This window comes from Nyctereutes procyonoides, unplaced genomic scaffold, assembly GCF_905146905.1.
Source record: "Nyctereutes procyonoides isolate TBG_1078 unplaced genomic scaffold, NYPRO_anot_genome, whole genome shotgun sequence".
Taxonomy (NCBI): domain Eukaryota; kingdom Metazoa; phylum Chordata; class Mammalia; order Carnivora; family Canidae; genus Nyctereutes; species Nyctereutes procyonoides.
In genome coordinates this window covers 38091058-38108047 of record NW_026575020.1, presented here as the reverse complement: position 1 = coordinate 38108047, position 16990 = coordinate 38091058, and the positions used below count along the sequence as shown (strand labels likewise).

General features: G+C 44.4%; 1 protein-coding gene and 1 pseudogene across 2 annotated transcripts in view; one reads left to right on the top strand and one right to left on the bottom strand.

Annotated features, from left to right (window-relative positions):
- Nucleotides 1-16990, top strand: part of GARNL3 (GTPase activating Rap/RanGAP domain like 3) — a 147701-nt gene that overhangs the window by 47533 nt on the left and 83178 nt on the right. The window lies entirely within an intron of this gene.
- LOC129516903 (glyceraldehyde-3-phosphate dehydrogenase-like) lies at nt 987-1983 on the bottom strand (annotated as a pseudogene).

Below are 16990 nucleotides of genomic sequence, written 5' to 3'. Positions count from 1 at the left end.
GGAGCAAGCTCCCTGCAGTGAGTTCAATGTGGAATTCTATCCCAGAACCCTGGGACCATGACCTGGGCCAAAGACAGATGCTCAACCACTGAGCTACCCAGGCACCCAACATTTTTTAAAAATAAGGTAGAGGGGCACCTGGGTGGCACAATCAATTAAGCCTTTGACTCTTGGTTTGCTCAGATTGTGATCTCAGGGTTGTGAGATTGAGCCCTGCGCTGGGCTCTGTGCTCAGTGCAGAGTCTACTTAAGACTCTCCCTCCCTCTGCCCACCTTTCCCTGTGCTCCCACACACTTGCTCTCTTTTTCTCTAAAATGAATTAATAAATCTTTAAAAATAAAATAAAAATAGAGCATAAACAAGCAAGGCGTTTCCACATCTACCCCTTAACAGTGTATCTTCTGTCTTTCATTGATGGCAGTCAGGTTTATAGAATGACTTTGATACTCATCTCCTCCCCACTTTATTTTTGATATAGCATCACTTATGACCTACTTTCATAAGATCAGCAACACTCGAGGAGCATCAATACCACCTGACCGGCCATTCAGTGACCATCTTGGATACTGCAGACCAAAATGATACCAAACCCACTAGCTAAACACACCCCATAATAAGAATACCAAACAAGTCCTCTGAGTCTTCCCTCACAAAAATCTTGGGGACAGCCACTTCCATGCTATTCAGCACCAGCATGCTCTCTAGTTTCAAAACTAGAACGAAGCTGGCTCAATTGGTAGAGCACACAACTCTTTTTTTTGGCGGGGGGGTAGTGTACAGTATACTTTATTGATGGTACATGACAAGGTAGGGCTCCCCAAGCCCCTCCCCCTTCCTCGGGGTCTGGGATATAAATTGGAGGTCAGGAGATTCTCAGTGTGTTTGAGGATTAAGTTGGGGTAGGGACTCCCCAGCAGCTGAGGGCTTCTCTCTTTCTTTCTTCCTCTTGTTCTTGCTGGGGCTGGTGGTCCAGGAGGCTCTTACTCCTTGGGGGCATGTGGACCATGAGGTCCACCACCTGGTTGCTATAGCTGAATTCATTGTCATACCAGGAAATGAGCTTGACGAAGTGGTCATTGAGGGCAATGCCAGCCCCAGAGTCGAAGGTGGAAGAGTGGGTGTCACTGTTGAAGTCACAGGAGACAACCTGGTCCTCAGTGCAGCCCAGGATGCCCTTGAGGGGGCCCTCCAATGCCTGCTTCACTACCTTCTTGATGTCGTCATATTTGGCAGCTTTCTCCAGGCGGCAGGTCAGATCCACAACTGACACGTTGGGGGTGAGGACACGGAAGGCCATGCCAGTGAGCTTCCCATTCAGCTCAGGGATGACCTTGCCCACAGCCTTGGTGGCGCCAGTGGAAGCAGGGATGATGTTCTGGGCAGCCCCTCGGCCGGCACGCCACAGCTTCCCAAAGGGGCCATCCACAGTCTTCTGGGTGGCAGTGATGGCATGGACGGTGGTCATGAGGCCCTCCACAATGCCGAAGTGGTCATGGATGACTTTGGCTAGAGGAGCCAAGCAGTTGGTGGTGCAGGAGGCATTGCTGACAATCTTGAGGGAGTTGTCATGCTTTTCGTGGTTCATGCCCATCACAAACATGGGGGCATCAGCAGAAGGGGCAGAGATGATGACCCTCTTGGCCCTACCCTTCAAGTGAGCCCCAGCCTTCTCCATGGTGGTGAAGATCCCAGTGGACTCCATGACATACTTAGCAACAGCATCACCCCATTTGATGTTGGCGGGATTTCGCTCCTGGAAGATGGAGATGGACTTCCTGTTGATGACAAGTTTCCCGTTCTCAGCCTTGACCATTTCTGTGGAATTTGCCGTGGGTAGAATCATACTGGAACATGTATCCCATGTAGTTGAGATCAATGAAGGGGTCATTGATGGTGACAGTATCCACTTTGCCAGAGTTAAAAGCAGTCCTGGTGACCAGGCGGCCAATATGGCCAAATCCATTCACTCTGACCTTCACCATCCTGTCTCAGGGACGCGGCTGGCACTGCACCAGAAGATGCGGCTGTCTGTCGAACGGGGAGGAGCAGAGAGCCAAGCACACAACTCTTGATCTCAAGGTCATGAGTTCAAGCCCCACATTGGGTGTGGAGTTTACTTTAAAAAAATATATTAAAAAATTAAAAATAAATAAAATAAAAGTATATATATTAGAATTGGAGCCATGCCCCTCCCAACCATCTGCAGGTGCAGAGTTGCTCATGCTCTTTCTGGTGGCCTCCCATCCCTGTGCTGCTGCGTCCTGCCCCTCAGGGTGATCTCCCAGCTGCTGCAGCGGCCCCAGCTCAGCTCCCCATCTTTGGCTCCTATACCTTCTACTGGTGTCCCAGGGTCTTTGTTCATTGACTCCAATGGTCTTCAACTAGTGGGATATAGTACCCTGGTATACTGTAAAAATACTTTCAAAGTCTGACCAGTGTATAACAGTTTATTTTTTATATGACCAGAGACATAAACTGTTAACAGATTGCTTGTTTGGTAAAATCTTCACAGGAAATTAAGTTTTCTGCCTTAATTATGTTTTTTCACATCCCCAGGAGGCAAACTGCTCATATGTGTCTCAAACATGCAATCTTTCTCAGTATCTGTTGGATGATGCCCTCTGCCTCTCACACCTTACTTGTGCCAGAGCAATTCTTGCCCTGCACCTGGCACAGGAGCCCCTTCGGCCTCCAGTAAGACCGGGCTCAGCCTCGTGGACCATCAGTTGTAGCAAAAGTACATTTTCAAGCTAGTCAACAATATATCGTGTTATATACCTTTGCATGTTGTTCTCGTGAAAAGATTTTCATTGTTTTGAAAATGCTTTTTAAGAACCTATGATTACTTCTGAATGTAGGCAGGTCCACCATCAAAACTGTGGGCTTAGGGTGCCTAGGTGGTTCAGTCAATTAAGCATCTGCCTTCAGCTCCGGTCATGATCCTGGGGTCCTGGGATCAAGCCCCATCAAGCAAGGAGCTCCCTGGAGCCTGCTTCTCCCTCTCCCTCTGCCTGCTGCTCTTTCTACTTGTGTGCTCGCTCACTCGCTCTCTCTCAAATATATAAAATCTTAAAAAAGCAAAAAATTGTGGGATCTGACAACCAGACACACACACACACACACACACACACACACACACACACGTTTGAAAACCATTCTTCTCTCAGTGCTGTTAAAGTTGAAAAGACATTTGGTCTGTTTTCCAACATTTCACCATGTGGGCTCAGAACACTAGAAGCTCTTTTTTGGGCCCTCATAAGCGAATCTAGCCTTTTTAACTTACTAACTGCCCCATGGTGGGTTGGGAGACACTCCCCCGGGGGCCACAAGAGTGGGAACATTGGAGATTTCACTGAGGTCCCTCCTAGCATCCCTCAGCTGAGGCCCTGGCCTTCCAGCCCTGACCTGTCTCAGATCAAGTCCCTGTTTTCTTCAGGTACGCATCCACCTCATAGGTCGGAGCAGCTTTTCACTCTGTAAGAGAAGGGATCACACATGGTGGGTTCTACGTATAGTTTGCTTCTCTTCCTTTTCCCCAGGGGAGTATAGGGCAAGTCACGCCCCCCAGTCCAGTGTGGCTGCCATAGCTGACTGGCCACAAAGGGCTTCCAGTTTCATGCCCACTGTTACCGTTGAGCCCCCGATAATATTCTCATTTATAGGGAACTATCTTACCCATTTAATTAAAGCAGTGATGTCAGTTTCCTTTATGTGTAAGAAAAGGATTGTAGGCTCTTTGGTCTCAGCTTTTTAATCAGTCTACTGTAGTTATCACTGTGGTGCACTCTTTTAATATATAATCTCAAACCACATTTGCTCAAGAGATGTGAAGACTTATTAATTACTCTGGGAGCACATTTCAGCCACTCTCTGAATTCTCTTCTTTGGTCCCTGTGATAATTCCACAGTTTTCCTTCTGAATTCCTCCTTTGGACACTTCCCCTTCTTGTTCCTCACTGAGTCTGCTCTTGCCAAGGTCACAAAGACCTCATGGCTACCAGATTCACTCCTGATTTTATGTGACAAGACCAGTCTGCAGCATGGGCCCTATGAACACCTTCTCCCCCCTCAGTGTTTGTGCCTTGTCCTCCTGCTGCTTCACTGCTTCACCTTCTCAGCTTCTTTATGGATTCCCTTTCTTCTACTGGGTCCTCACTCTGCTCACACTACATGCCCCTTCTCGGTGATCTCTCCTATCCCATGGCTTCATTCATTGCCTTCAGACTGACACACACATCCACATATTCTTCTCAGATCTCTAGCAATAGTATGTAGAACCATTTGCCCAAATGCCCACTGCATTTCTCTCCTGGGATGGTCTGTAAGCAACTGAACCTCAGTGTGCCCCAAATTGAACTCAGGTTGTCTCTCTTCCCTACCCCAAACCACTGAGTGAATGGTGCTGCTTTCTTTTCAGTTGCTGATTCTAAAAAGAAGGAAATCTCCCATATCCCATATCCAATATTTTAACAAATCCTATTGGTTTTATATTCTAGATAGATTTCATGGCAAAATTGCTCTTTATTCATGTAGATGTGCACATACAATTCCAAATAGCCTTTTAAGTGTTTATAAACATATATATGTTTATAAACATAAACAAACATATATATGCAGGCAAATATGTACATATATATGAATACTAATTCAAATTCCACAACCGCCTGATGAGGTGTTACTACCCCTATTTTACTAGTGAGATAACTAAAGTTCAGAGAGATTAATTAACTTGTTCAAGGTCATTCAACTAGTAAGTTATAAAGCTTGTCCCCCCACCTTATCCTAGCAGGCTGTACTTACTGAGAAGTTCTGTTATCTTGCTGTGTTATGGCCTGCTCTAATGTCCCTGAAACTTCATTGTTCATAAAAGTCGCTTGAAAGGGGTGCCTGAGTGGCTCAGTCAGTTAAGCAGTTAAGCATCTGCCTTAGGCTCAGATCATGGTCTCAGGGTCTTGCTCAGCAGGGAGCCTGCTTCTCCCTCTCCCTCTGTCTGCTTGTTGTCTCTCTGTGTGTCAAATAAAGAAATAAAATCTTTAGGGATGCCTGGGTGGGTCAGTGGTTGAGTGTCTGCCTTTGGCTCAGGGCATGATCCTGGGGTTCTGAGATCGAGTCCTGCATTAGGCTCCCCTCAGGGAGCCTGCTTCAACCTCTTCCTATGTGTGTGCCTCTGTGTGTCTCATGAATAAATAAATTAATTTAAAATTTTTTAAGATTTTATTTATTTATTCATGAGAGACACACAGAGAGAGAAGCAGAGACACAGGCAGAGGGAGAAGCAGACGCCATGCAGGAAGCCTGATGTGGGACTCGATCCTGGGACTCTGGGATCATGCCCTGAGCCAATGTCAGACACTCAACTGCTGAGCCACCCAGGCATCCCTAAATAAAATGCCTTTAAAAAGTCACTTGAGTTTGTTTAAACTCCAGGCCCTGGTTCATTATGTCTGGGGTATACAGTTTTTACAAGCTTCCATACTTAAAGTGACTTTAAGGTCCTTACATATTTCTCATTTGATCTCTTGAGGAGCTAGGAAGAGGAAAAGAACAGGAATGTTTGCTTCTGTGTACTCCCCTTTTTGTGTGACATTTATGTCATTTCCTCTTTCCCTGAGCTTCTGGCACTTCGTCTTGTCTCCCTGACATCTGGAAGATTACATCCCACCAGTTTTGATAAGATCACATCCAGTGTGTCAGGATGCTTTGCTGTAATTAACCTGAGTCTGGGGGCTTTGATCTCCTAGTGCCATAAAGAGTTCTTTCCCAAATATTGAACTCTGTCAACATCATCTTCATGCTTTCAAACAAACAAACAACCTTCAACATGTCTCCTTTGTTTATGGAATAAAGCGGGAAGTTGCTTAGCCTGACCCATAAGGCTTTCCCATAGTCTCTCTCCAGCCTGTCTTTGGAGCCTGTGCTCCTCTGACCCATGATCCAGCCAAATAGGCCTTTACCTATAATTACCCAGGCCCCCAGGGCTTCTTTATGGCTCTCTTTCCTTCTAAAATACCTTCTTGAAATATGTGTCTGCCAGATCTGTTTTCCAAGCAGCCTTACCTGATTCCCCTATAAAAAAGTCATCTTTTACCCGTTAGAACCCTCCATTTCTTGGGGCAGCTGGGTGGTTCAGTCAATTAAGTGTCCGATTCTTGATTTCGGTTCAAGTCATGATCTCAGGGTCATGAGATCGAGCCCCATTTGAAGGCCTGTGTAAGGCTCTGGACTGGGCATGGAGCCTGCCTAAGATTCTCCCTCCTTCCTCTCCCTCTGCCCCATGCCCTCCCCCCAACCCCACCCCACACTTGCCCCCTCTCTCTCTCAAAAAAACAAAAACAAAAACAAAAAAACCCTCAATTTCTTTGCCTCTCTCTCTGACACCTGTCATATTTTACACCGTAATTAGTTGTAGACATTTCACCTTTTCTAGTGGGCAGGGTTCATCATTCTTTTGTTGTTGTTGCTGTGTCTCCAGTGGTATTAGCTCATGGCCAGAGGTCCACATATTAGCTAAAAGATCAGTTTGGCTAAAAATCTAGTGTCTAATAAGTTCTTTTCCTCTTCTCAGATTTTTTTATATTACTTCCTAATCTTTGTGTGTGTGTGTGTGTGCGCGCGCATGCACACAGGCACATGCCGGCATACTTCTAAATACACTCTTTGTAAAAGGAATACATGTTTGTCATAGAAAATTTGAAATATACCAAAAAGCAAAGGAAAATTACATTCATCTGTAATCCTACCACCTTCAGGTAATCACTATTAAGATTTACTGTATGTCCCTTTATAAATTATATACAAAATGGGTTTGTATGTTTTACTGGTGTTGTTACTTTAAAACAAAGTATAATCTTTCCCAAGATGTAAATAGTCTTCCCCAAACAACTTTTTTCTCCTCCCATCCAAATGCCTTTCTCCCTTCTGTCTGATGGCTGTGACCTCCAGAACAATACCATGGAGTCCGTGTCCTGCTGTTCCAGGTAACTTTTTAGGCGGTACATGAGGGTATCTGTTCTCAATCGTTACATATTTGAGACTGTCTCAAGTAATGCCTTCCACAAGAATAATTTGGCCCATTTAAATTTTCCAAATGACCACCTTTTTCTCTCAAAACTTGACAAATTCTGATCTGATACTATATTCATTTTATACGTCTGCAGTCACAAATGGCCATTTGTTGTTCTGTTAAAACAACAGAAATGAATTATCTCACAGTTCTGGAAGTCCAAAATCAACATGACGGCTGGCCATGCTCCTTCTCAGAAGGTTCTAGGGAAAAATCCTTCCTTGCTTCTTCCGGTCTCCGGGGCCACCTATAATCCCTGACACCTGGGGATTTGTAGCTACATCATTCCAGGCTTTGCTGCTGGTGTTACAGGGCCTTCTTCCCTACATTCTCATGTCTGCATCCCCTCTCTTGTCTCTTGTGAAGACACCAGCCATTGAATTTCGGTCCCACCCTAATCCGCTATGGCTTCATCTTAACTTACTCAATCACATCTCCAAAGACCCTCTTTGCAAATAGGCACACATTCTGAGAGTCCAGATGGACGTAAATTTGGGGGAACACTATTCAACCCAGTGTGGCTAGTTTCTGCTTTACAGTGTTCCAAAGAGAAGCCCGGGGCAGTTTATTTTCTTTCATGGTGACTTTCCCGCCTGGATTTTTCTTAGATCGTTTTTATTCTTTTATTTAAAAATTTCCTGTAATTTCTGTGTGTTTCTCTTTTCATTAATTTTGCCTTAAACATTGCATCTCTTTTATTCTTAGTCCCTGGTCTTTTGTCAGGAATGAATATTGTCTTCTGTATCTTTGATTATTGTTTATTTTCCCCAGCACAACAGTTAAGAAACATCTTTTTCTCTGTTCTTTATAACTGTCTTTTCTGTCTCATTGTTTTCCTTTCATTTTGTTCATTTTCATTGTGGAAAAGCATCCTAAATAAAGACCATATTACTGTTGCTGTTTACTACAATGCACATTTTGCTTCCCCTCAACAATGTTAATCTTGAATTTTTGGTTTTGGTCCTCTTTTTTTAATCACTTCCAAAAACTTTATACCCTTGTAAAGATCATGTCTTCTGTCTTATGGAGGGCAACAACTGCTTTTCTCAAATTTTATTTTGGTTTCATAGTAAAAACATGGTGCGCTTTCCTTCTAGCTTTCATGACCATCTGTAGCATTTTTTTCATAGCTCCCATGTTGGGTTGTTTTGATTTTTTTTAACAAAATCTTCAAACAAAACAAAGAGCTACTTGGATCTTGTATTTTTCAACAGACAGAATATATGACTGGCCATCAGCTCTCATTGTCCTTTTGGGTACCGTAGCTTCTCTGAGCTGACGAGCTGAATGGCCAGCGGTTGTGCAGAGCTCCCTGATCAATGTCCAGTGTCTAGCTGGTGTTTATCTTGTAAAGCTCTGCTGGAGGGAGATAGGATGCTCTCCATGCTTGGCTTTGGCTGCTCTAAACCAATGGCTCCAGAATTTATATGTATAGCAGAGGCTAGTGAGGGAAAGATAGCAGTCTGGTTGGAAGAGGAGTAATCCAAGTAATGTATGCTCAGCTCTTTACCTGAGCTTGAGAAAATGGCATCTGTGTGGATTAAAGAATAGGATGGAGGAGAACCTGTGTGGCTTAAGTGGTTAAGCATCTGCCCTGGTCATGATCCTAGGGTCCTAGGATTGAGTCCCGCATCACGATCCCCACAGGGAACCTGCTTCTCCCTCCACCTATGTCTCTACCTCCCTCCCTGTGTCTCTTATGAATAAAGAAATAAAATATTGGGGGATCCCTGGGTGGCTCAGCAGTTTGGCGCCTGCCTTCGGCCTGGGGCATGGTCCTGGGGTCCTGGGATTGAGTCCCGTGTCAGGCTCCCTGCATGGAGCCTGCCTCTCGCTCTCTATGTCTCTCATAAATGAATAAATAAAATCTTAAAAAAAAAGAAAATATTTTTATTTTTATTATTTTTTTATTTTTAAAGATGTTACTTATCTATCTGACAGAGCATGAGCAGGGACAACAGCAGAGGGAGAGGGAGAAGCAGGCTCTCCACGGAGCGGGGATCCAAACGTGGGGCTTGATCCTAGGACCATGATCTAAGCCGAAGGCAGGTGCTTCACCGGCTGACCCACCCAGGCACCCAGAAAGAAAATCTTAAAAAAAAAAAATAGGATGAAGATTATAATGAGGTTGAATCTTTCCCCATTCCAGTCACCCTTGGGCATTGTGGCAAAACTGTGCTCCCCAGGAAGCTCTACTCTAGGACTCCTCCTGTCTCTTCCTACTGTGGTGCTCTGCTTACGAAGACTTTCTCTCCCTCCCTCCACACTTCCTGCCTGGTGTTTTCTTGGAGTGAAAAAGTGGTGCTAATGTGGCTGCAGCTACCTTAAAATGCAGCACCCTTGCAGTGTAAGGATGACTCCCAATATCTTACTGTCATTCTTCATATAGACTCAGCATCTCTCAGACAAGGTAAGACTGTGGAGGGACAAATAAAGTGCCCTCCAGCTTCCCATGCTGACCACAGATTTACTCTGTGTCAGGCAACAAAGTCAGTGATTGAACATGTTTCTCCATTCTTCTCCATTGGTCATCTAGTAAGGAGAAAATGTCCTGAAATCTTGGCCACAGGATGGGCAGTCTTTCTTTGGACTCATGAATTGTCATCTTTCATGCTGAATTTTCACAGGCATTTTCACAGGGAAATGGAGTATCGGGGACTGGCAGATAATATTTAAATGAGAAAACCCAGACAGATGCATTTTGAGATGGAGAGTCATATGATGGTAATCATCCTGACTGACCTCACACATCTCAGTAAAACAGGTGGAGAGGTCATCATCTCTTCGAAGAAAGGGTGTATCTGCAGCCACTGACAAGCCAGGGCCAAGGTGGGAGATGTAATGGAATGTGAGAAAAGAACAGAGAAAGGAATTAGGGAGTGGTGGTGAAGATCTAGACAGGGTCAAGTAGCCTGAGCTTATTGCAATCCTAATCTCATGGATACTTTTGTGTCATTGAACACAAAAAGAGTGGGAATGTCCTTGGTAGTGGGTGGTTGAAAGCTGGGGCTTGACGCAGAGGCCACAAGGAGAGGTCGGCAGTACAAGAGACCCATTTATTGATAAACGCAGTGTTGACATAACTGACCACAGGCCCTGGCCAGAACATACACCTAAAACCCAAAGTGGGTTACCAGCCAGGTAGTAATGACAGAACTATGACAGTGTGGATGAGAGCACGTGCAGGGATTGAGCAGTGGGCAGCAAAGCTATGAAGTCAGTGAGGTCATTAGATTGGAGAAAGCAGAGGATATGAGCTCAAGACAGCAGGTAAATTATTGTGACGGGTACTATGTTTGCAGAGGATGGTGGCCAGGGTTGATGATGGCGATAAAGAGTCTGAGCCCAGATGTGAGGCCTGAATGGTTCTCCTTTAGTTAACATCCGTCATTCACCTGGAGCACCTTCTAACCAACCTGGATGTTCTGATGTGCATGCTGGTGCCCCACGCTCCAGCTTCCCCTGCCCCCAAGTCTTTTCCCTGGCCCTTGGCACGAGCAAAATAGCATCAGGTGAAGAGAGAGAAAGAGAGTATCTCTAGTCCTTGCCCCTACTCCTTGCCTCTCCCTGCAGGCAGTGGAAGTGTACCAGGAGTGACCAGGAGATGGGCCCAAGAGCCATAGTCACCAGTCAGGGGATGCCCATTCTACCCATCTTCAGGCCCATTTATCCCAGCTCCCTGCTTGCTTGCTTTCTTTCTTTCTTTCTTTCTTTCTTTCTTTCTTTCTTTCTTTCTTTTTCCTTCCTTCCTTCCTTCCTTCCTTCCTTCCTTCCTTCCTTCCTTTCTTTTCCTTTCTTTCCTTTCTTTCTTTTTTACCTAAAGTATAGTTAACATATAGTGTTCTGTTAGTAATGCGTTTGATGGAAATGTTTAAACTTTCTTTCATCCCTCTGAGCAGTGCTTTCTAAGCCATATGTGTATGTGTTGGTGTATGTGTGCATATGTGATTTGCATGTACAGTGTCAAATGGGTCTTCTTGACTCCTATTTATAGCTTTAAGAAAATCTACTTCCATTGGAAATCATTTCTCAAAGGCCCTGTACACCTTAAAGAATAAATTTCATTACAGCAATGAAAGCTTCTCCACTTTCCCCCAGGCAGAGTTGGTCTCTCCAGCCTCTGACCTTCCCTAGCACCTCACTCTTGCTACTGTTATGGCATTTAACCAGATTGTGTGGTGATTTATCTGTTTATATGTTTGTTTCTCTCCCACTAGGCTTTAGACTCCTCCAGGGCAGCAATCATGCTGCATTTGTCTTTAGAAGTCCAGCAGTTAGCACAGGCCCTGATAAATAGGTTCTCTCTAATGTTTGCTAGATAGACAGATGTTTAAACAGAGCTTTTGAGCATTTAAAGTCAGCATTAAAAACAGTATCATCACACTAACTATAATAATCAGAGCATTTCATGTGAATCATTTTGTTACTAGTATTAGTATATGTGGTTCTGACATTTATTGAGCACTCCCTATGTCCAGGCACTGTTCTAGGCTCATTACATATATTATTGAATGTTCTCCATGAGCCTAGAAGTGGCTACAATCATTGTCCCTATTTTAGAGATAAAGACGCTGAAATTTAGAGAGGAAAAGGTATGTGATTTGCCCAAGGTCACACAAGTAATAAGTACAGAACTGAGATTTGAACCCGAGCAGTTGAGTGTAGAAAACCACACTCAGGGCAGCCCCGGTGGCTCAGCAGTTTAGCGCCGCCTTCAGCATGGGGTGTGATCCTAGAGACCTGGGATCGGGTCCCACGTCGGGCTCCCTGCATGGAGCCTACTTCTCCTCTTCCTGTGTCTCTGCCTCTCTCTCTCTCTGTCATGAATAAATAAATAAAATCTTTTTAAAAAAATAAAAAGAAAACCACACTTAGCACCACTCATTGTCAAGAAAGGAGAGGGAGAGGGGAGGGTGTAGAAATTTGAAATACTATTTTTTAAGATGTACTTTATATTAACCTTTTGAGATTTTTTTTCTAGGTTAAAATACCGGTCCTGTGATTTACATACCTAAATGTGAAGTACCCCGTGCATGATAAACAGAAGTCATAGGGAATCCTAGCCCTGCTTTAGAATGGAACTAGACACCAGACCAAAGAAGCAAAGCAATTAAGTATAGAGAGAAAGAGCCTTTTGTTTTTGAAAACTTACATATTCATAGTAACTTAGGAAATATTCTCACCTAATTGCCTATAATATTAAAGGAATAATATTCTTATTTACAGTAGTTAATGAATTACATTTTGTACTCCCTATTTTAATTTTTTTCTTTTAAATTAATTTGTTAAATCATACAACTGAATATAATTGCTTGGCTAGTACTTTTTTCCAAAAATAAAACATCTAATACATTAAACACAGTTTAGTGTTAAATGAATCTGTTACACTTTGGCTGAGTTTGGACCAAACCCTCTACTCGAGATGTTACATTTCCATGAATTTCCACTGTTTTTAATGTATTTAACTTAACTGGAGGAGTTTCTTCCTGAGAAACCGATTCAATCCCAGTCACCCAGAATGACATCCATGGGCAGCATGTCACAGTCCTGTCCAACAGCACTTTCTAGGACTATGGAAATTTGAGTAGCCACATGGCAGCATTGAGCATCTGAATGTCATTAGTGCTACTGAGGAACTGAGTGGGTTTTTTTTTTTTAATTTTACTGTAAGTAACATAACATTTAAATAGGGCTCGTGGCTACAGTATTGGAAAGTGCAGGAACTCAAGGAATCCATCATTAGTCAAATGACCTTTGGATTTGCCTTCTCTCTCTCTGTCTCTCTCTGGCAGTCTTCTTCAGCACGGCCCTTCCTTTGGTGTATAACCAAATTAGAGATGTCGGACAAGATAAAGGAAAATAAGATAAAAGTCCTGCCCTCCTTTCTTAGTATTACTGATGCTATATGTATGTTAACACCCTTTCCCTGAAATTCTGCATCAAAACCAATGCAAAGGGATTCTTTGAGGGAACACTATGCCTCTTCCCAGTGAGTGAGGGGAATATCCTGTGGGGACAGGGCCCTGGCCTCCTCAGGAGCCCACCTGAGCCAGGGCCCCCTCTGTGGGGCCGTGTTCTGACTACTGGCACAGTTCTACAAGCAGTTCCTGGTACTTCATGTTTCTTTCTCTTCTGAAACCAGTTTTCATCATGCGTATTTTCCCAGAAAACGTCCATTTTGTTGAAGGTTTTCATAATGCTTGCATCATCTCAAGTAGCATTCTGTTGTGCTTTAAAAAATCTCTTTCTTCTTAGCAGTGATGTTTTCCTTATTATCACCCCATATTCATATTTTTTCTTTGCTTTTTAAAATCAGACTTGCTGGTGATTTCTTGGAAGTGTCGATTGATTCTGCTCTCTTTTTAAAATCTATAATTTCTACTCTGATTTTTTTTTATTTTTTTTTTAAGATTTTATTTATTTATTCATGAGAGACACACACAGAGAAAGAAAGAGGCAGAGACACAGGCAGAGGGAGAAGCAGGCTCCATGCAGGGAGCCCGACATGGGACTCGATCCCGGGTCTCCAGGATCATGCCCTGGGCCGAAGGCGGCGCCAAACCACCAAGCCACCTGAGGCTGCCCCTCTACTCTGATTTTTTTAAAAATATTTTATTTATTTATTCATGAGAGACAGAGAGGCAGAGACATAGGCTGAGGGAAAGCAGGCTCCATGCAGGAGCCCAATGTGGGACTCCATCCCAGACCCTGGGATCACACCCTGAGTCAAAGGCAGACGCTCAACCACTGAGCCACCCAGGTGTCCCCCTGCTCTGATTTTTTTTTAAGATTTTATTATTTATTCATGATAGACATAGAGAGAGAGAGAGAGAGAGAGAGAGAGAGGCAGAGACACAGGCAGAGGGAGAAGCAGGCTCCATGCCGGAAGCCTGATGCAGGACCCGATCCTGGGACTCCAGGATCACACCCTGGGCCAAAGGCAGGTGCTGAACCATTGAGCCACCCAGGGATCCCAGCGCTTGCTCTGATTTTTGATTGACTCCTTCCCCTTGCTTTCCTTGGGTTTTATTAGCATTCTTTTTGGTATCTCCTAGAGGAAAAGTTGAGACACCTTCCCTCCTAAAGGGCCTAGCTCCCCACATGCCACCTGGGCCTTGGACCCATCTTCAAGTGGGGAGAATTAAGTCAAAGAGTTTCCTTAAGGGAATTGGTCTGGCCATGTGTCCAGGGCATTCCATCCCTGGAGAAGATGGCAGGAGTGTATTTTAGTGGCCGCCAGAACTCTGCACTGCATTAGATGAACTGGGGCAGGGTCCCTCTATGTGGTGTTGGACATTTAGATAGGTTCTAGTACATTATTTCATTCCTGAGTCTAATCTTCCAACCAAGGGGAGAGTTTCAAATTTCTATAGTTTTAATTGGCCAGATCACAGGCATGAGGAATAACAGAAAGAAGACCACCTACAGAAACAGCTTCTGTGCTGCATTAAAAGGATTTTTTTTCTGGATTATTTTTCTCATCCCCAAGTGCCCTGGAGCACTCTCTCCTTTCACACCGGCTGGTGTACTAGTCCTGCTCGGGCTCCATCCAGCGTGGCACCTTCTGCTTTACTCAGCCAGCTGCCCAAACCAGCTGGGCAGGGGAGCCCTGGGACTTCATTCGGTGAGCTGGTGCTAGGTCCTTTGCCCACATGACCAGTGAGTCACCTGTCCACCTAGTGCCTTAACACCCACGCTCCCCTCAGACAGACCCTGACAGCAGTTACCCGGGGTGCCAGGTGGACGTGCTGGACCTGATGCAGTTCCCAGCAGCCCAGCTCGCCCTTGCACGTGGTGGTTCAGGTTATTTGGCCTGTCCTTGACCCTGATCATTCCTTTATGATAGACCTGGTAGAATTTCCTTGAATTTTCTTACATGAGTCAGGAGCCGCCGGTTTCCAGGACTGGCATAGATCTTACTCCCATTTTTGGTCATTTCACTAGGAATTTGGCCTTCATCTATTCACATATTTCTTATTTGGTAAGTATTTAGTGGACATCTGTACTGTGTCAGATGGGGTACTTGGCTCTGGGGATGCGGTGGTAAGAACAACAAGCAATCACTCTCTCCATGGAGCTTATCATGGGGGAGCAGGGAGCACGTGAGGAGGAAGGGCATGAATCGTGTAACCACACAAAGAGATGAGATCATAATTCACAGGAGTGCTCCAGCACTTATGTTGGGGTCATTTTCTCAGGCACTGAGGTCAGGGAAAACCCATACAGTAGGGACTACAGTGAATTTGGAGGATGAGTAGGAATTCTTGAGGGGAAGATGGGAGAGGACTTCCCAGCAAGGGAGCGTCATGTGCACCCACCCTCTGGTGGGAAGGAGCAGAGTGCTAGGACAGAGGTGGGACTGGGGACAGTCCAAATTATGGTTTACCGAAATTGCTCAGCAGTGTGCAGATTGAGTCAGAGAAGCCATGGTGGATGGGTTCATCGACCTGCTAGGGGGCGGTTACAGTCATCCAGGCAAAAGATGACACTGACTGGGGTGCACATGGTGGTGGTGGAGATGGTAAAGGTGGGAAAGTCAAACATGTCAGTCAGCCTGAAGCCCAGGTTCAGTGCCTGTGGGTTTCAGATCAGAAGGAGCCAGATTCCTTCCAGTTTCAGATCATTAAACATGTTCTTCCTTTCTGCTTCTTGAACCTTTTAAGTAAGAAAGGCAATTAACTTCTTGTTCTAATCTCTGCACATTATTGCCTATGCCTGACAGTGTCTGAAATATAGTGGTGAACATTTTATATTTGTTATGTGAATAAAGGAATGACTCACTGAATGACTGTCAGCTCTTCTCCTAAGCCTTTAAATCTTGCTTGAGACTAGCTATGTGAAGACTGTATCCATCAACCTCTAATTCAAGGGAGTACATGTTCCACTGTCTCTTTATACACCTGTGTCAGGTGTATTAATTGATGGCAGCTCTCTTTTCTCTCCAGATGTGACCTCTGAACACTTCTCCCAAAGCCCTTGAGGCAGCCTATACCAAGAACACTTGGCTTGGAACTTATTTGCTATAACCTATATTTTAACATTTTAACAGTGAATAGAAGATCATGAGCAAAGAGGAAACTGACAATGAATCCTCTGTACTTCTCCTGTGAAAATGACTGTGACCCCAGGAGAGCCACATTCATCTTGCTCTTGAACTTTAGAATTGGCCTCTCTAAACTAGGGAAGAGTCCACCAGACTCACTTCTAACATTAACTTCAGAGTACAAGCATCCCCCGGGCCACTCTCACGTTCAATAATTTGTAGAAGGGGACTCACAGAATCTAGTGAAAGCTGTTATGCTCACTTATGGTTTATTACAGCAAAAGGATACAGATTAAGATCAGCCAAGAGAACAGAGACACATGAGACAGAGTCCAGGAGAGTTCCAAATGCAGAGCTTCCAGTTGTCCTCTCAGTGGGGTCATGGACAGCACTAATTCCTCCTAGCAATGACGTGTGACAGTGTATACACCAGGAAAGTTCACCTAAGTCTTGTATCCAGAGGTAGATCTGATACTGTGTAACCCAAAGCACCCCCAGCCCCCACCCCATAAGCCATTATATTCTCCTCCTGGCTCAAAGAGCCAGGTAAACAGACACTCCTAAAGGACATTCCCAGGGCTTAGAGATGACCTCTCAGGAGCCAAGGGCAAAGGCCAGACTTCTCTTGGGCAGAGCTTAATTCTTTACCACACAGCTTCTACTACTCGTCTTCAATTTACTTCAATTTTTAATAATCTGATGCTATAAGCAGCTAAACATATACATAAAAATATTTTTAACTGTTTTAGAAATGATTTTGCAGGATAAACATCAGATGGAAAACCTGGGCCTTTTCATGGGCATTCCACAGAGGATGGTTAGATAGGGAAATGGTTAGGTGAGGATAATGAGTTTCTGAACTCTGTGTTCACATCCGAAGCCT